General features: G+C 43.6%; 1 pseudogene; it reads left to right on the top strand.

Moving 5' to 3' along the window:
* The window catches only part of LOC119333771, a 20,750-nt pseudogene extending 3,384 nt beyond the window's left edge, over positions 1–17,366 (top strand).
* Positions 17,367–17,733: the final 367 nt, after the last annotated feature.

The following is a 17,733-nucleotide window of genomic DNA, read 5'->3' as shown; positions in this document are numbered from 1 at the left end:
AAAAGTTACCGCGGGTGTTTGATACATAATTTAGTAGGTACGTGGTTCATATATTACCATGCTATCTTTCACATAAGTTACCGGGGTATGTTTTGAACAACCTTTCTCCCGATCAAAAAATTACCGCGGTGTTTCTCGTAAGTTGTCGGGTATACGGTTCACATATTACCTAGCTATTTTCACATAAGTTACCATGAGGAATGGGGTATGTTTTTCAACAACTTTTTTCCCTTTGGTCAAAATTACCGCGTTGTTATACATAAGTTATCGAGCATGCAGTTCGTATATTATCGTGTTATTTTCACATAAGTTATCTGGGGTAAACGTTTTCAACAACTTTTATTTCTCCCGGTCTAAAAAGTTATCGCAGTGTTTGTACTAAGTTATCATGTACGTGATTTGTATATTACCGTGCTATTTCCACATAAGTTACTGAGGTTATATTATTCAACAAGTTTTTCTCCCTATCAAAAAAAGTTACTGTGGTGTTTATATGTAAGTTATCGAGTATGTGTTTCGTATATCATCGTGCTATTTTCACATAAGTTATGAGGTATGTTTTCAACTACTTTTTCTCGGTCAAAAACATTACCATTGTGTTTATCCGTAAGTTATCGAGTCTGCGATGCGTATATTAGAATGCAATTTACACAGAAATTATGGAGGTATGTTTTCAAACAATTTTCCCTCTAGGGTTAAAAAGTTATCAGGGTGTTCATGCGCAAGTTATCGTATATGTGGTGTGCATATTATCAATGTATTTACAGATAAGTTACCGTGATATGTTTTTAAACAACTTTTTTCCCTGGCCAAAAGTTTACACGCCTACGCCAAGTAAGTTACCACGCCTACCGTGCATATATTATCATGTTATTTAAACACAAGTTAGCGGGGTTATATTGTCCAAAAAAATCTCGGGTCAAAAGGTTACCAAGGTGTTTGTGTGCAAGTTATCATATCTGTGGTGTGTATATTATCAAGGTATTAACACAAAATTTACTAAGGTGTGGGTTCTTGAACAATTTTTTTCCAGAGCCAAAAGTTATACGTAGGCTAAGTAAGTTACTAGGCATACAATGTGTATATAATCATCCTATTTACATAGAAATTATTGGGAGTATATTTTCGATATTTTTTTCTTCGGGGCGAAAATGTTACCAAGGTGTTTGTGTGCAAATTATCATATTGGTACTGTGCATATTATCAAGGTATTTACATAAAAGTTACCGGGGTAAATTTTTAAACATTTTTTTCCTGGCCATGATGTAAAATCTACTATTGGCACTGCTGTTGCAGCGGCTTGAGACATCCATCAAGATGGCCTAGTAAGTGGAGTAGTATGAACATCTACAAATGGAAGAAAGAAATCCACGTGTTGCACCAGCTGCTGCTGTCTGAAGGAAAACTTCAGACTAACTGATGCATGTTGTCTGAAGAAAAACTCAATCATAGCTAGTGCGCCATTGTTTGCATTTTTGGGGGGAATCAAATCCTCTGCATGTACGCATGGCTTGCTGCAAGTGCACAAACACACATGCATACATATGATATATAGATGCATTGTTGTCAGATAGGTAGCTATATGTGTCATCGATTTCCGCAAGGCTTGGATGACAGGCGATCAACGGAACGCGAGAAAATTCGTCGATCCATCAGAGCGTAATTTATTTGCTGAGATGCATCCGCCCTGTTGTGCCCCACAACCACGTCGCTGGCTCAGCAACCTCCGGCAACCACTGCATGCCGCCTCCACCCCCACGGGTCAGGCCCACTTCCCATCCATCTCCCCATGAGTGAGCTCGGGGAATGAGACACTGCCGGCGAGCCACGTTGTTTAGGTCAGGGGCTCAGGGCCGTGTAGAGAGGGGGATCTCAGCGAGCGGCAGCGCAGGAAGTAAGAAGTAGAAGCAGGAAAAAGAAGTGCGAGAGATGCAGTTTTGCGAGCGAGCAAAGGGAGGTGGTGCAAGCGATCGGGATCACGTGGCTGAGGAGTCGTTTGGACGGCATCCAGGTGGTGTGGCGATTTTGCAATCGGGCACAGGGTTGCCAAATACATATTTCGAAAAAAGAAACAGAAAAGACGTAAATTTTATGCGACTCGTCTCTGGGTTCGCGTTCGCTCACCGAAACTTTACTGTCTACGTCCACCTCACGTGTGTGATTCTGTGATTGCTCTAACATTTGACATCAGAGCTTGGGTTTCGGAGATGGTGCATGGAGAAAGAGGAAGTTGCGGCAGCGGGCGATTGACGATGGGAGATACGTCGCCGAAGAAAGAACATATCAACGGCAGCGGCGAAAGCTTAACAAAACCTGCCGAATCGTGAGAGAATAACGCAACAGCGCCCGAAAGATTAGGATCGCACGAGGCAATCTAGGAGGCGACGAGGGTTCCCTGCGCGCCGCCGGTTTCCTCTCTCTCCGTCGGCCGCTCCGGCGGCGTGAGGGAGGGGGAACCTCGGGTCTGTTCGCTAGGTGGGTGTGTGGTAGAGTTAGGGTTGAGGGAGACGCTGCCAAGGCCGTTGCGGTGGTGTCGCGTCGGAATAAGTTTCTCCGGGCTCCGTTCACGGTCAGGCGAGGCTTTTGCCTTCGTCTAGGAGCCAACGGGGTTGGGGATCCCCGAATCTTGTCGAGGTCGCGGGCTATGGTGGATGGAGGTCCATCGGCACTAGCCGTTTGGGTCCTCAGATGGGCGATGGATGCAGGGAGACGAAGACCCTTCTTCTTCCTTGTTGGTATGGTTTGCTGCTGTTGTTCTTCTCCTTCCTCTGCGTTGATGCTGGTGGGAGATCCTGCTTTACCCGGGCGGATGGCCCGGCCGCGGTGCTGGATCGGTCGGATGACTTGAGTTTTCTTCCTTCCGAAAGGGACACTTTTCACGGTACTCAAAGCCAAAGAAGACGACGGCTGTTGCAGGTATGTTGGATTGATGTCTATGCCCTCTCAGCGCTGGTGTCAAGAAAGAAGGAAGCAGCGTGGCGGCAATTGTATCGAGGTCGAAGATAATGACCTGCTTGTGACTGGTTGCAGATCCTTCTACTGCTGGGGTCTTCTCTCAAGATTCAGGGATGATGACACAGGGCTCTAGAGATCTTCATGGTCCTTTGTGTTTGCGTTTCAGTGTGCTTGTAAGAGTCAATTTCTTTGTACTGATTCGTGATATGAATGATAAAATTCTAAAAAAAATAAAACGGCAGCGGCGAAAAGTACACGCAGCCGCCTAAGAGGATCGATGATGTAGGTACGACTGCAGCAGGGGCGTTCGTGATGCGCATGCCGGCGAGGGCCAGCCGCGTCCCAATTTAGTACCCGATGTGAGAGACTACAACTACGACCTATGGGCCGTGAAGATAAGGGTGTTTCTCTGATTGCTTGGCGTGTGGTTAACCTTGAGGGAAACACAGAGTTTGATCATGACAAGGACGACGATGCGTTAGCCGCGCTCTCCTAGTCCATGCCCGATTCTACGATGATGGCGATCGCAGATTGCGCGACTGTGCATGAAGTGATGCGGAGTATCTCAAGGTCATCTTCATGGACTTACCTTCGTCTACCCAAGCACCAAGTGAACTGATGACACATGCACGTGCAACAGCTCTCGAGACCAAGATGACATCTCTCCTCTCGCAATCCCTCTTCGAAACCTACGAGACATGGCTACTACCTCAAGCGGAGACACTTTGTATACTCAGGTACCAAGGAGTTAGCCATGGAGAAACTAAAGAGCAAGTACAAGCGAAGAAGAGAAGCAATCGCGAAGACGGAGAAGAAAATGGACAAGTCAGGACTTGCTCGGACGATCCGGACCCAGCCCGGATGATCCGGCTACATAGCCCGAAGAGTACAGGAGGCCTTCCCGTGAAGTCGGATCATCCGGACCCCAGCGCGGATCATCCGGACGAAGCCGGACATCCGGACCAGGATCCGGACGACCGGACCCCCGGCAGCGCCTACGACACCTCCGGACGATCCGGAAGGTCGCCAGGATCATCCGGACCACCATCCGGATCATCCAGACCCTGCCTGCGTGTGTGACTTTGGCCGAAGCCCATGTACCTCTTCGCCCCCATAGCCTATATATACTCCAACTCCGCCCACGTTTTAGGGTAGCATCGTGATAACTCATTTTCGAGATTAGAGCATTGCTCAGCCACTTGTACCCCTACTTCATTGGAGACCAAGGCCTTCGCAGAGAAGATCCCCCAAGTGGATTCAAGATCCCGTCAAGGGAAGATCCCCCCGTGGATTCAAGAACCCGTCTCCTCACGGATCGGGAAGAACTACCCTTTGTATCCTCTTGTGTTGACTTTGGATCGTGTGTCTCGTTATGTGTATGTGGATCTAGCACATGTGTAATCGAATCTCGTTGATTTGAGTGTTTCCTCTCATTTCCCCTCGTGTTTTCCCTCATGTGTTCGTCGGGAACCCCCCTCCAAATCGGGAAATATCGGCCCCTAGGGTTCCGCCCTACATCATCTTGGTATCATGAGCCATGGTTGATCACGAATTTGGACTCCCTACACCCGTTTTTAGCCTAATTTTGTCTGTTTTTGTCCAATTTCGAAAATCCCCACAAAAATAGCCTCACCAATTTTTTTGTGCTGTTGGTTTGATGATGTTTTGTAGAATTTGATCCGTGGATTCGTTTTGTTGCAAGTGGATCATTACAAAAAAATACACTTTCGTGATAATACGTGTTTATCACAGTAGGTCATGTTTTCTGTCATGCATGTACATATGATAACCCACAAGTATAGGAGATCGCAAGAGTTTTTGAGGGTAGAGTATTCAACCCAAATTTATTGATTCGACACAAGGGGAGCCAAAGAATATTCTCAAGTATTAGCAGTTGAGTTGTCAATTCAATCACACCTGGAAAACTTAATATCTGCAGCAAAGTATTTAGTAGCAAAGTAGTACGGAAGTAACGGTAACGGTGGCAAAAGTAACAGTAGCAGTTTTTGTAGTAATTGTAACAGTAGCAATGGAAAAGTAACTAAGCAAAGATCAATATGTGAAAAGCTTGTAGGCATTGGATCAGTGATGGATAATTATGTCGGATGCGATTCTTCATGCAACAGTTATAACATAGGGTGACACAGAACTAGCTCCAGTTCATCAATGTAATGTAGGCATTTATTCCGAATATAGTCATATGTGCTTATGGAAAAGAACTTGCATGACATCTTTTGTCCTACCCTCCTGTGGCAGCGGGGTCCTATTGAAAACTAAGGGATATTAAGGCCTCCTTTTAATAGAGTACAGGACCAAAGCATTAACACTTAGCGAATACATGAACTCCTCAAACTACGATCATCACCGGGAGTGGTCCCGATTACTTCGGGGTTACTGGGTCATAACACATAGTAGGTGACTATTGAATTGCAAGATAGGATTAAGAACTCACATATATTCATGAAAACATAATAGGTTCAGATCTGAAATCATGGCACTCGGGCCCTAGTGACAAGCATTAGGCATAGCAAAGTTAATCTCAGCACATAATGGATACTAGGGATCAAACCCTAACAAAACTAACTCGATTACATGATAAATCTCATCCAACCCATCACCGTCCAGCAAGCCTACGATGGAATTATTCATGCACGGCGGTGAGCATCATGAAATTGCTGATGGAGGAAGGTTGATGATGACGACTGCAGCGGATTCCCCTCCCCGGAGCCCCGAACGGACTCCAGACCAGCCCTCCTGAGAGAGATTAGGGCTTGGCGGCGGCTCTATATCGTAAAACGTGATGAATCCTTCTCTTTGGTTTTTTTCTCCCCGAACGTGAATATATAGAGTTGGAGTTGACGTCGGTGGAGCCTCAGGGGGCCCTCCACCCTCGTGGACAGTGTGTGGGCCCCCTGGTGTTGATTCTTTCGCCAGTATTTTTTCTTAATTTCAAAAATAGTCATTCCGAGAACTTTTATTTCCGCACAAAAATAACACCATGGCAATTCTGCTGAAAACAGCGTCAGTCCGGGTTAGTTCCATTCAAATCATGCAAGTTAGAGTCCAAAACAAGGGCAAAAGTGTTTGAAAAAGTAGATACGATGGAGATGTATCAACTCCCCCAAGCTTAAACCTTTGCCTGTCCTCAAGAAATTCAGTTGACAAACTGAAAGTGATAAAGAAAAACTTTTACAAACTCGGTTTGCTCTTGCTGTTGTAAATATGTAAAGCCAATATTCAAGTTTTCAGCAAAGATTATGAACTAACCATATTCACAATAACAGTTAGGTCTCATGTTTCCTCATATCAATGGCATAATCAACTAGCGAGCAATAATAATAAATCTCGGATGACAACACTTTCTCAAAACAATTATAATATGATATAACAAAGATGGTATCTCGCTAGCCCTTTCTGAGACCGCAAAACATAAATGCAGAGCACCCCTGAAGATCAAGGACTGACTAGATATTGTAATTCATGGTAAAAGAGATCCAGCCACATTCATACTCAATGTAAACTAATAGTAATGCATGCAAATGACAACGGTGCTCTCCAACTGGTGCTTTTTAATAAGAGGATAATGACTTAACATAAAAGTAAATAGACAGGCCCTTCACAGAGGGAAGAAGAGATGTGTAGAGGTGCAAGAGCTCGAGTTTTGAAATAGAGATAAATAATATTTTGAGTGGTATACTTTCATTGTCAACATAACAACCGAGAGATCTCGATATCTTCCATGCTACACACATTATAGGCGGTTCCCAAGCAGAATGGTAAAGTTTATACTCCCCCACCACCAACAAGCATCAATCCATGGCTTGCCCGAAACAACGAGTGCCTCTAACTAACAACAGTCCTGGGGGAGTTTTGTTTGCAATTATTTTGATTTGGTTTGAGCATGGGACTGGGCATCCCGGTTACCGGCCATTTTCTCGTGAATGAGGAGCGAAGTCCACTCCTCATGAGAATAACCTACCTAGCATGGAAGATATAGAAAGCCCTAGTTGATACATGAGCTATTTGAGCATACAAAACAAAATTTCATTTGAATGTTTATAGTTTGGCACATACAAATTTACTTGAAACGCCAGATAGATACCGCATATAGGAAGGTATGGTGGACTTATATGGAATAACTTTGGGGTTTATGGAAGTGGATGCACAAGCAGTATTCCTGCTTAGTACAAGTGAAGGCTAGAAAGAGATTGGGAAGCGACCAACTAGAGAGCGACAACAGTCATGAACATGCATTAAAATTAATCAACACTGAGTGCAAGCATGAGTAGGATATAATTCACCACGAACATAAATATCGTGGAGGCTATGTTGATTTTGTTTCAACTACATGCGTGAACATGTGCCAAGTCAAGCCACTCGAATCGTTCAAAGGAGGATACCACCCTATCATACCACATCACAACCATTTTAATAGCATGTTGGCACGCAAGGTAAACCATTATAAACTCCTAACTAATTAAGCATGGCATGCGCAACTATAATCTCTAATTGTCATTGCAAATATGTTTCATTCATAATAGGCTGAATCAGGAACGATGAACTAATCATATTTACAAAAACAAGATAGGTCGAGTTCATACCAGCTTCTCTCATCTCAATCAGTCCATCATATATCGTCATTATTGCCTTTCACTTGCACGACCGAATGGTGTGGATAATAATAATAGTGCACGTGCATTGGACTAAGCTGGAATCTGCAATCATTTAATACAAGGGAGATGACAAGGTAATATGGGCTCTTGGTTAAATCAACAACAATGCATATGAGAGCCATTCAACATTTTCATCATGATCTTCTCCTCTCGACCCCCAAAGAAAAGAAATAAAGTAAAACTATTTACACGGGAAAGCTTCCAACAAGCAAAAGAAGAACGAGAAATCTTTTTGGGTTTTCTTCTAATTACTACCACTACAAGCATGGAAATGAAAATTTAGCACAAAAATATTAGTGAGTAGGAGATACTGTTCGAACCGGTCGTGGAGGAGGTCGGTGAGGCCTGCATTCTCAGCCAAGTAATAAAAATCATCATAAATTCCGGCGGCCTTCAAGAATGTATCACAAGGCCATTCACACTGCCGAACCTCCGCGGTGCGAGGAAGGTTGTACTTGGGCTTCATTCTCTTCATTCTCCTTTCCATTCGAACTCCGGCTTGAGGAGTCTCTCAACAATCTCTTCAACATATTCTCCCTCTGAAATTTTCTGAAATTTTTAGTGACTCAAATAAAAGTGAACCAAACTCAACAAGATTGATAGCAACTACTCCCACAAGTGCCTAGAGACTATATCATGCATTAGAACTACTTGGGACCATATAAATTTGACATGCAAGCTCAAGAATAGGGTCACCTAGGCAGAAAAATTTGCAATAAATAAAGCACTAGAACAAAAACTAATTGGACCATTGGAGGAATCACATACCGAAGAACAATCTCCCCAAACAGTTTTGTGAATAGAGCTTTGAGCAAGGAGATAAAAAATGGCAGCAAGATGAGCTAGAACATAGGTTTGAGCTATAGGAGGATTTTTTATGGAGGAAGACGAAGTGAGTGGGTGTAGGAATAAGTGGAGGGGGGCCACGTGGGGCCCACGAGGCAGGGGGCACGCCCTGGACCCTCTTGGCCATATGGTGGGCCCCCCTGGTGTGTTCTCAGTGCCAGATATCCTTAAATATTCTACAAAAAATCACATTTTATTTTCGGGACATTTGGAGAACTTTTATTTTCGGGGTATTTTTTTATTGCAAGGATAAATTCAGAAAACAGGCAGAAAATACTATTTTTGCTTTATTTAATCTAAATAACAGAAAGTAAAAGGAGGGTACAGAAAGTTGTGCTTTCTAACCCCATCCATCTCATGCTCATCAAAAAGGAATCCACTAACAAGGTTGATCAAGTATTGTTAACAAACTCTTTCCGAATAACATGAAACCGGAGAATTTTCGAATAACACTAGGTTACCTCAACGGGGATATGCACATCCCCAACAATAAGAATATCATATTTCTTCTTGACAGTAGGAAGAGGGAATTCAAAAACCTCCAATAGTAATCGTTGGAATTTTTCCAATAAAATTGATACTGTGGACTTGAGGTTGTTTTCTCGGAAAGTGTACCGTATGCTCCTTACCATTAACATGAAAAGTGACATTGCCTTTGTTGCAATCAATAACAGACCCTGCAGTATTCAAAAAGGGTCTACCAAGAATAATAGACATACTATCATCCACGGGAATATCAAGAATAACAAAGTCCGTTAAAATAGTAACGTTTGCAACCACCACAGGCACATCCTAACAAATACCGACAGGTATAGCAGTTGATTTATCGGCCATCTGCAGAGATATTTCAGTAGGTGTTAACTTATTTAAATCAAGTCTACGATATAAAGAGAGAGGCATAACACTAACACCAGCTCCAAGATCACATAAAGCAGTTTTAACATAGTTTCTTTTAATGGAGCGTGGTATAGTTGGTACTCCTGGATCTCCTAGTTTCTTAGGTATTCCACATTTAAAAGTAAAATTAGCAAGCATGGTGGAAATTTCAGCTTCCGGAATCTTTCTTTTATTTGTAACAATATCTTTCATATACTTAACATAAGGATTCATTTTAAGCCAATCAGTCAAATGCATATGCAAAAAGATGGGTCTAATCATTTCAACAAAGTGTTCAAAATCCTCATCATCCTTTTTCTTGGATGGTTTAGGAGGAAAAGGCATGGGTTTTTGAACCCATAGTTCTCTTTCTTTACCGTGCTTCCTAGCAACAAATCTCTCTTATCACAACGTTGATTCTTTGATTGTGGGTTATCAAGATCAACAGCAGGTTCAATCTCTATATCATTGTTATTGCTAGGTTGAGCATCAACATGAACATCATCATTAACATTGTCACTAGGTTCATGTTCATCACCAGATTGTGTTTCAGCATCCGAAATAGAAATATCATCGGGATTCCCAGGCGTGTCAACAACAGGTTCACCAGAAGCATGCAAAGTCCTATCATTTTTCTTTTTCTTCTTCTTAGAAGGATGATAACCCACAAGTAAAGGGGATCAATTGTAGCCTCTTTCGATAAGTAAGAGTGTCGAACGCAACGAGGAGCTAAAGGTAGAACAAATATTCCCTCAAGTTCTATCGACCACCGATACAACTCTACACACGCTTAACGTTCGCTTTACCTAGAGCAAGTATGAAACTAGAAATACTTTGTAGGTGTTGTTGGATAGGTTTGCCAGATAATAAAGAGAGCGTAAATAAAGAGTAGGGGCTGTTTAGATAAAGACACAACTAAATTAGTTTTAGTAGAGAGCTTTTTGTTACGAGAAAGTTATTTGTCCCTAGGAAATCGATAACTAGACCGGTAATCACTATTGCAATTTTATTTGAGGGTGAGGCATAAGCTAACATACTTTCTCTACTTGGATCATATGCACTTATGATTGGAACTGTAGCAAGCATCCGCAACTACTAAAGATCATTAAGGTAAAACCCAACCATAGCATTAAAGTATCAAGTCCTCTTTATTCCCATACGCAAACAACCTACTTACTCGGGTATATGCTTATGCTACTCATGCCACCCACCATAAGAAAATCATGAACATATTGCAAACCCTACAACGGGAATCCCTCATGCTTGCGCGACTCGGAGAGCACCATAGGACAACACCAATAATAAAACATGCAACTCAAACCAATCACGATCATCAATGAACCCATAGGACAAAACGGATCTACTCAAACATCATAGGATAGCCATACATCATTGGGAAATAATATATAGCATTGAGCACCATGTTTAAGTAGAGATTACAGCGGGTAAAAGAGGGGTTACACTGCTGTATAGAGGGGGGAAGAGTTGGTGATGATGGCGGTGAAGTTGTTGGTGAAGATTGCGGTGATGATGATGGCCCCCGGTGGCACTCCGGCGCCACCGGAAGCGAGGGGGAGAGAGCCCCCCTCCTTATTATTCTTCTTCCTTGACCTCCTTCCTAGATGGGAGAAGGGTTTACCCTCTGGTCCTTGGTCTCCATGGCATGGGAGGGGCGAGAGCCCCTCCGAGATTGGATCTGTCTCTCTGTCTCTCTCTGTTTATGCGCTCTAGGTTCTGGCCCTTCACCGTTTCTTAAATTCCCGGAGATCCGTAACTCCGATTGGGCTGAATTTTGGACACGATCTCTATCCAGATATTAGCCTTCTTGCGGCAAAAGAAGGGAACCAACCGCCTTACGAGGTGGCCACGAGGGTCAGGGGCGTGCCTAGGGGGGGAAGGCACGCCCCCTGCCTTGTGGCCCCCTCGGGCACTGTCTCGCGTTGATTCTTCTTCTCATATTTCACAAATATGCCAAAAATATTCTCTGTCCGTTTTTATCCTGTTTGGACTCCGTTTAATATGGGGTTTCTGCGAAATATAAAACATGCAACAAACAAGAACTGGCACTGGGCACTGGATCAATATGTTAGTCCCAAAAATAGTATAAAAAGTTGCTAAAAGTATATGAAAGTTGTATAATATTGGCAAGGAACAATAAAAAATTATAGATACGAAGGAGACGTATCAGCATCCCCAAGCTTAATTCCTGCTAGTCCTTGAGTAGGTAAATGATAAAAAAAGATAATTTTTGATGTGGAATGCTGCCTAGCATAATCTTGATCATGTAATCTAATCATGGCATGAATATTAAGACACGAGTGATTCAAAGCAACAGTCTATCATTTGACATTAAGACAATAATACTTCAAGCATACTAATAAAGCAATCATGTCTTTTCAAAATAACATGGCCAAAGAAAGTTATCCCTACAAAATCATATAGTCTGGCTATGCTCCATCTTCACCACACAAAATATTCAAATCATGCACAACCCCGATGACAAGCCAAGCAATTGTTTCATACTTTTGATGTTCTCAAACCTTTTCAAGTTTCACGCAATACATGAGTGTGAGCCATGGACATAGCACTATAGGTGGAATAGAATATGGCGGTGGAGGTTGTGTGGAGAAGACTAAAAGGAGAAAGTCTCACATCGACGCGGCTAATCAATGGGCTATGGAGATGCCCATCAATTGATGTCAATGTGAGGAGTAGGGATTGCCATGCAACAGATGCACTAGAGCTATAAGTGTATGAAAGCTCAAACTGAATGCAAAGCAATATGACCATAAATGCTCACGTCATGTATATGATGATGATGGAAGTTGCATGACAATATATCTCGGAATGGCTATGGAAATGCCATGATAGGTAGGTATAGTGGCTATTTTGAGGAAGATATAAGGAGGCTTATGTGTGATGGAGCATATTGTATCACGGGGTTTGGATGCACCGACGAAGTTTGCACCAACTCTCGAGGTGAGAAAGGGCAATGCACGGTACCGAAGAGGCTAGCAATGATGGAAGGATGAGAGTGCGTATAATCCATGGACTCAACATTAGTCATAAAGAACTCACATATTTATTGCAAAAATCTATTAGTCATCAAAACAAAGTACTACGCGCATGCTCCTAGGGGGATAGATTGGTAGGGAAATACCATCGCTCGTCCCCGACCGCCACTCATAAGGAAGACAATCAATAAATAAATCATGCTCCGACTTCATCACATAATGGTTCACCATACGTGCATGCTACGGGAATCACAAACTTCAACACAAGTATTTCTACAATCCACAACTACCCACTAGCACCAATGTCGGTGTCAAAACCGGTGGATCTCGGGTAGGGGGTCCCGAACTGTGCGTCTAGGCGGATGGTAACAGGAGACAAGGGACACGATGTTTTTACCTAGGTTCGGGCCCTCTCGATGGAGGTAAAACCCTACTCCTACTTGATTAATATTGATGACATGGGTAGTACAAGAGTAGATCTACCACGAGATCAGAGAGGCTAAACCCTAGAAGCTAGCCTATGGTATGATTGTTGTTCGTCCTATGGACTAAAACCCTCCGGTTTATATAGACACCGGAGAGGGATAGGATTACACAGAGTTGGTTACAATGGGAGGAGATCTACATATCCGCATCGCCAAGCTTGCCTTCCACGCCAAGGAAAGTCCCATCCGGACACGGGACGAAGTCTTCAATCTTGTATCTTCATAGTCCAGGAGTCCGGCCAAAGGCTATAGTCCGGCCATCCGGACACCCCCTAATTTAGGACTCCCTCAATGACTCTAATATCACCATCTTTATATCGCAAAACTATTGCAAGGAATCAAACATATCATATTCAGTGATCTACCAGTTTTATGTAGGATTTATGACTAACCATGTGAATGACCAGTTCCTGTCAACTATCTAAATAGATATAAGTGAAGCAAGAGAGTTTAATTCTTTCTACAAAAGATATGCCCATGCTCTAACAAGTATAAGTGAAGCAAAAGAGCATTCTACAAATGGCGGTTTTCTATGTGAAGAGAAACATGCAATCCAAACTTCAAATGATATAAGTGAAGCACAAGAAGCATTCTATAAATCCATACTCAAAATATATAAGTGAAGTGCAATGAGCATTCTATAAATAAACCAACAACTATCTCATACCAGCATGGTGCACAAAAGAAAAGTGAAAACTAATTGCAAAAGACACTCCAAGATTTGCACATATCGCATGAATGAAACGAATTCGAAAACATACCGATACTTGTTGACGAAAGATGGGATGTGTCGTGGAATTGTCACGGTAGATGTCCTCTTGCAAGGACTTAGTCGTGGAGCCATCGCAACTAGGAAGCTTAAAGGGGTTAACAGGACAAGGGACACGAGAGAGGTTTTATACTAGTTCGGCCCCTTACGGTGAAGGTAAAGCCTACATCTAGTTGGGTTGGTATTGATAAGGTTCCGATGACCAGGGAGCGAGATACGCTATGCCCGGCTCTCGATGAGATGTTTCTTACCCTAAGCCGCCAACGGGTCGTCCCCTAATATACACGGGTTGACGCCCTGCGGCCTACAGGGTCCCGGCCGGCTCATAAAGAGTGTCCGGCTCGGTGACTAGTTAATCCTGCCTTATGATACAAGTCATGCCATTACGGCGGTTTATCACTACGGGCCTTAAGTCACCTGTGGGCTTTAGACCCTTTATTGAACCGCCATCTTCATGCTTGATCTTGGGCTTCATATGATGGATCATCTTTGCGTAACCCGGCCCCTCCTGGGCGACTTACACAAATAGCTATATCCCCAACATTAGGCACCAGATTGATTTGAACCGGTTCATGTCAATCTTAAAATACCTTAAGAAGAAAGCCTTCTGTCTTCTGTCTGCGCAAAAGGTTATAACCCGCCATGACGTCATCTTCTAGATCCGTCATAACCCGCCGTGACATCATCTTCCATTAAATTCCTATTTTATTCTGTCATATCTTTAATGAATCTTTATCTTTACTGACCATTGCGAAAATCGAGGCATCAGAGTCGCTGGATAATGATGCCTGGCCTCCTTGTTTCTTGCGCCTTCTTAGTCGGCCCTTCCTTATAAATAGGCACGACTCCAAGGTCTTTTCCATTCTCCCTCTTCTGTCGTCCTCTTCCTCTCGCCATTCCTTTGCTGCTCGAGCTCCGCCGCCGCCGCTGCCGCAAATCTCCTCGTCTTCGCCAACTCAGGCCGCTGCATCAACCTGAACCCGACCAGAGATCAACGATGGACCCCCGCAGCCAGTCTACATCCGTACGTTCCTTTCCTTCCATATCTTAGATCCCCATTAGGTTTTCCAAGTTCACCGGCGTTCATCACTGTTCGTCATGAACACTTTATGGATTTTGCCTCCGCAACCTGATTCGATCTGTAAAGGAGTATAAACTCGCGCGGTAGCTGTTCTGCCCCCATCTTTAATACAAATAGATTCCCTTTCGCTTGCATATAGGCCTCATTCAAGCTTATGAACTCATCTGTACTGGTTTTAGGTCTAGAATATTTTCTATTCTGTACACCTGTTTGATCCAAAATGATATCTGCCAACTACGAAACTTGTTTGTGCGACACTTAGGCAAAAATATGTTTTTGTCAGACCCATTAACCATAGCGACTGTCACCGCCGGCTTAAAAAACCCTACCGAGCCACAGCCTTGCTCACTCCTGGCGGTATTAAAATAACTTAATTGTTTCTGATATTCATAGCGGCTTAACTGACCATATATAATTAGCCATATGTCATTAGGCCCCTTCGTAAGCCACCATCTTGAATAGAATTTGAAATGTTTCCTTCGGGTTAAATTGAACCGGAAATTTTATTTTGTCCTAGGCTTTCATCTGCATAATGGCACCCAAGGCTCCCAAAGCACCTGTGACCTGTAACTGGGTCAAATCCATTGTTACTAAAAGCACTTTGTCTGATTTTGTGAAGACTGGCTATCTGCCCAAGAAAGAAGTCATGTCTTATCGTGCTCCTAATCTGTCAGAGGAAAAACCTCAACCCAAGGAAGGGGAAGTAATCGTCTTTACTGATCACATGAGCTGGGGCTTTTCTCCACCCGACTCAAAATTCTTCAGGGATGTCTTGCACTTTTTTGACCTTAGACCACAAGATATCGGGCCCAATTCTGTATCAAACATCTGCAACTTCCAAGTCTTTTGTGAAGTGTACCTTGGAGAAGATCCCAACATCTTACTTTTCAGAGAGTTGTTTTACTTAAATCGCCAGAATGAGCGCGCCAATGGGCCCAGCCTGGAACTTGGTGGTATCTCAATTCAGCGCCGGAGGGATTGCCTTTTCCCATATGCTGAGCCGCCAAGCCACCCTAAGGATTGGAATCAGACGTGGTCCTATTGTCAGGATGCTTCCCCGGCTGATGAGAATCCACTGCCCGGCTTTCGTGCTCCGCGCCTCGAATCCAACCACCCACTGCTGGACAAGTTATCTGCTGTTGAACGTCTACCGCTTGCCCCCACCATAAAGAAAATCAAGGCTCTTTTGGCGAACGGCTTAGATGGCATTGACTTGGTCCGAGTCTGGATCTCATGGCGGGTGATTCCGTTAAGCTGCCGCCCCGGCTTAATGTGCACTTACTCAAGTGAAAAGGATGACCCACTGCGTCATTGTCCTGATGACTTACTTGATGATATGGTTGAAGCCATGACCCAATCTCTGTTGAAAGATGGCTCAGTGGCCAGTAACACCTTCGGCTTACTTCCATTCTGCAAGAATAACCCGGCTCCTGCAGTAAGTCATCAACCTAAAAAATTATACCCTTATTGCGGAATGCCTTGCTTTTACTCATAGCCCTTTCTCATTATTCACAGGCAAATGACAATTTCTGGAAGGTCAAATATGACCATGAGGCTGCCAAACAAGCCAAAGCAGCCAAGAGAGCCGAGAGGAAAGCCGCCAAGACAGGAACCCAGAGGAAGAAGAAGCCAAGTACTTCAGATTTATTTAAACTGGATGACACCTCTGACGATGAAGAAGAGGTAATCCTTAACTCCCCTGACTCCTTTATCATTATCTTATTGACATTAATTCCTTTCAGGAGGACACGGGAAACAGCCAAGGAGTTGAGGAAGAGGTAACTATAATTGCCTCCGACTCCGAGCCTTTGCCAAGGCAGAAAGTCTAAAGAGTGACCCGGAAAGTAAGATTTTCACATCCTTTAGCTTACCAAGATCCTCAATTTCTTTTGAAGCGACATACTCATGAGAGCCGGAGGCAGACCCGGACCAGTAAAGACGCGGAACTCTCCTCCGGCTTACCTGATGTAACAAGGAAGCGCCGGGCTGAGGTTATCTCTGATTTACGTTCTTTTTTACCTTTGGCGGGTTTCATTCGTCAACCCCTCAATTCATCTGACTCAAACTATCAGGATACTTCACCTTCCTCTGGAGAATCCATGCAATCCAACATGCCGGCTTTCAAGACTGCTCCAGGGTAATGTCAACTTATTTATCTTTATGCTTATCTTACTCATGTTTTTGTACTAACCCTTCTGATTTGCACATAGCATAAAAGTGAAGCCCAGCAAAAGGGCGAAGAAAAATAAGCCGGCCAAAGAGCCGGTCATGACTGACCCGGAGCTCAGAACCACCACTCCTGACACCTCCACACATGAGCCACCACCTGAACCGGCCCATGATATTCTAGCACCAACTTCTGATCCGCCTGACGAACAAGCTCTTGACGGTTCTGATAATCCGGAGATTCCCAGCCCGGCCAAAACAGATGACCCGGAAGTCGAGATCCTGAAGACTCAGTTTGTTGAACCGGGACGGCCCGCTGTACTTGCCAAGTGTTCTGCCAAGGAAGAACTTTTGGAACGCCGAAAAGCCAAGCTGGACGTCACTGATTATACTCATCTGAGTATTGGAGAAATTGTCTCTGGCTATATAAGTCAAGTGCACAACAGCCGTGACCTGGAAATTGATATGGTGAAACAAATTGACCAAAAATCTGAGGTATAACTCTTGTTGCTACTCCTTATTCCTCCTTACTATATCAGCCCCCAAGTCTATTGATTATGATGAAAATATGCTGTAGACTTAATACTAGCTGAGTGGTGTTTGCCCGAAACCCGGCTTATCCTGTAGCACTCTTAGGCCGGCTTAAAACCAGATGTTTGAACCGGTCCTTACCATGCTGTAATAAAATATTTGAACTGCAATATGCATTAGCCCCCAAGTGCCAAGTATCTTTGCTTGCAAAGTGCTTGGGACTTAATTTCCATGAACCACCGTAGTAATTCAGAGTTCTTCAGCATACATTAGCCCCCAAGTGTCAAGTATCTTTGCTTGCAAAGTGCTTGGACTTAATGCTGTACTATAACAATGC

The sequence above is a fragment of the Triticum dicoccoides genome, chromosome 7A, assembly GCF_002162155.2.
Source record: "Triticum dicoccoides isolate Atlit2015 ecotype Zavitan chromosome 7A, WEW_v2.0, whole genome shotgun sequence".
Classification (NCBI taxonomy): domain Eukaryota; kingdom Viridiplantae; phylum Streptophyta; class Magnoliopsida; order Poales; family Poaceae; genus Triticum; species Triticum dicoccoides.
Note: the sequence above shows the minus strand (reverse complement) of the source record. Positions and strands in the feature narration are given on the sequence as shown.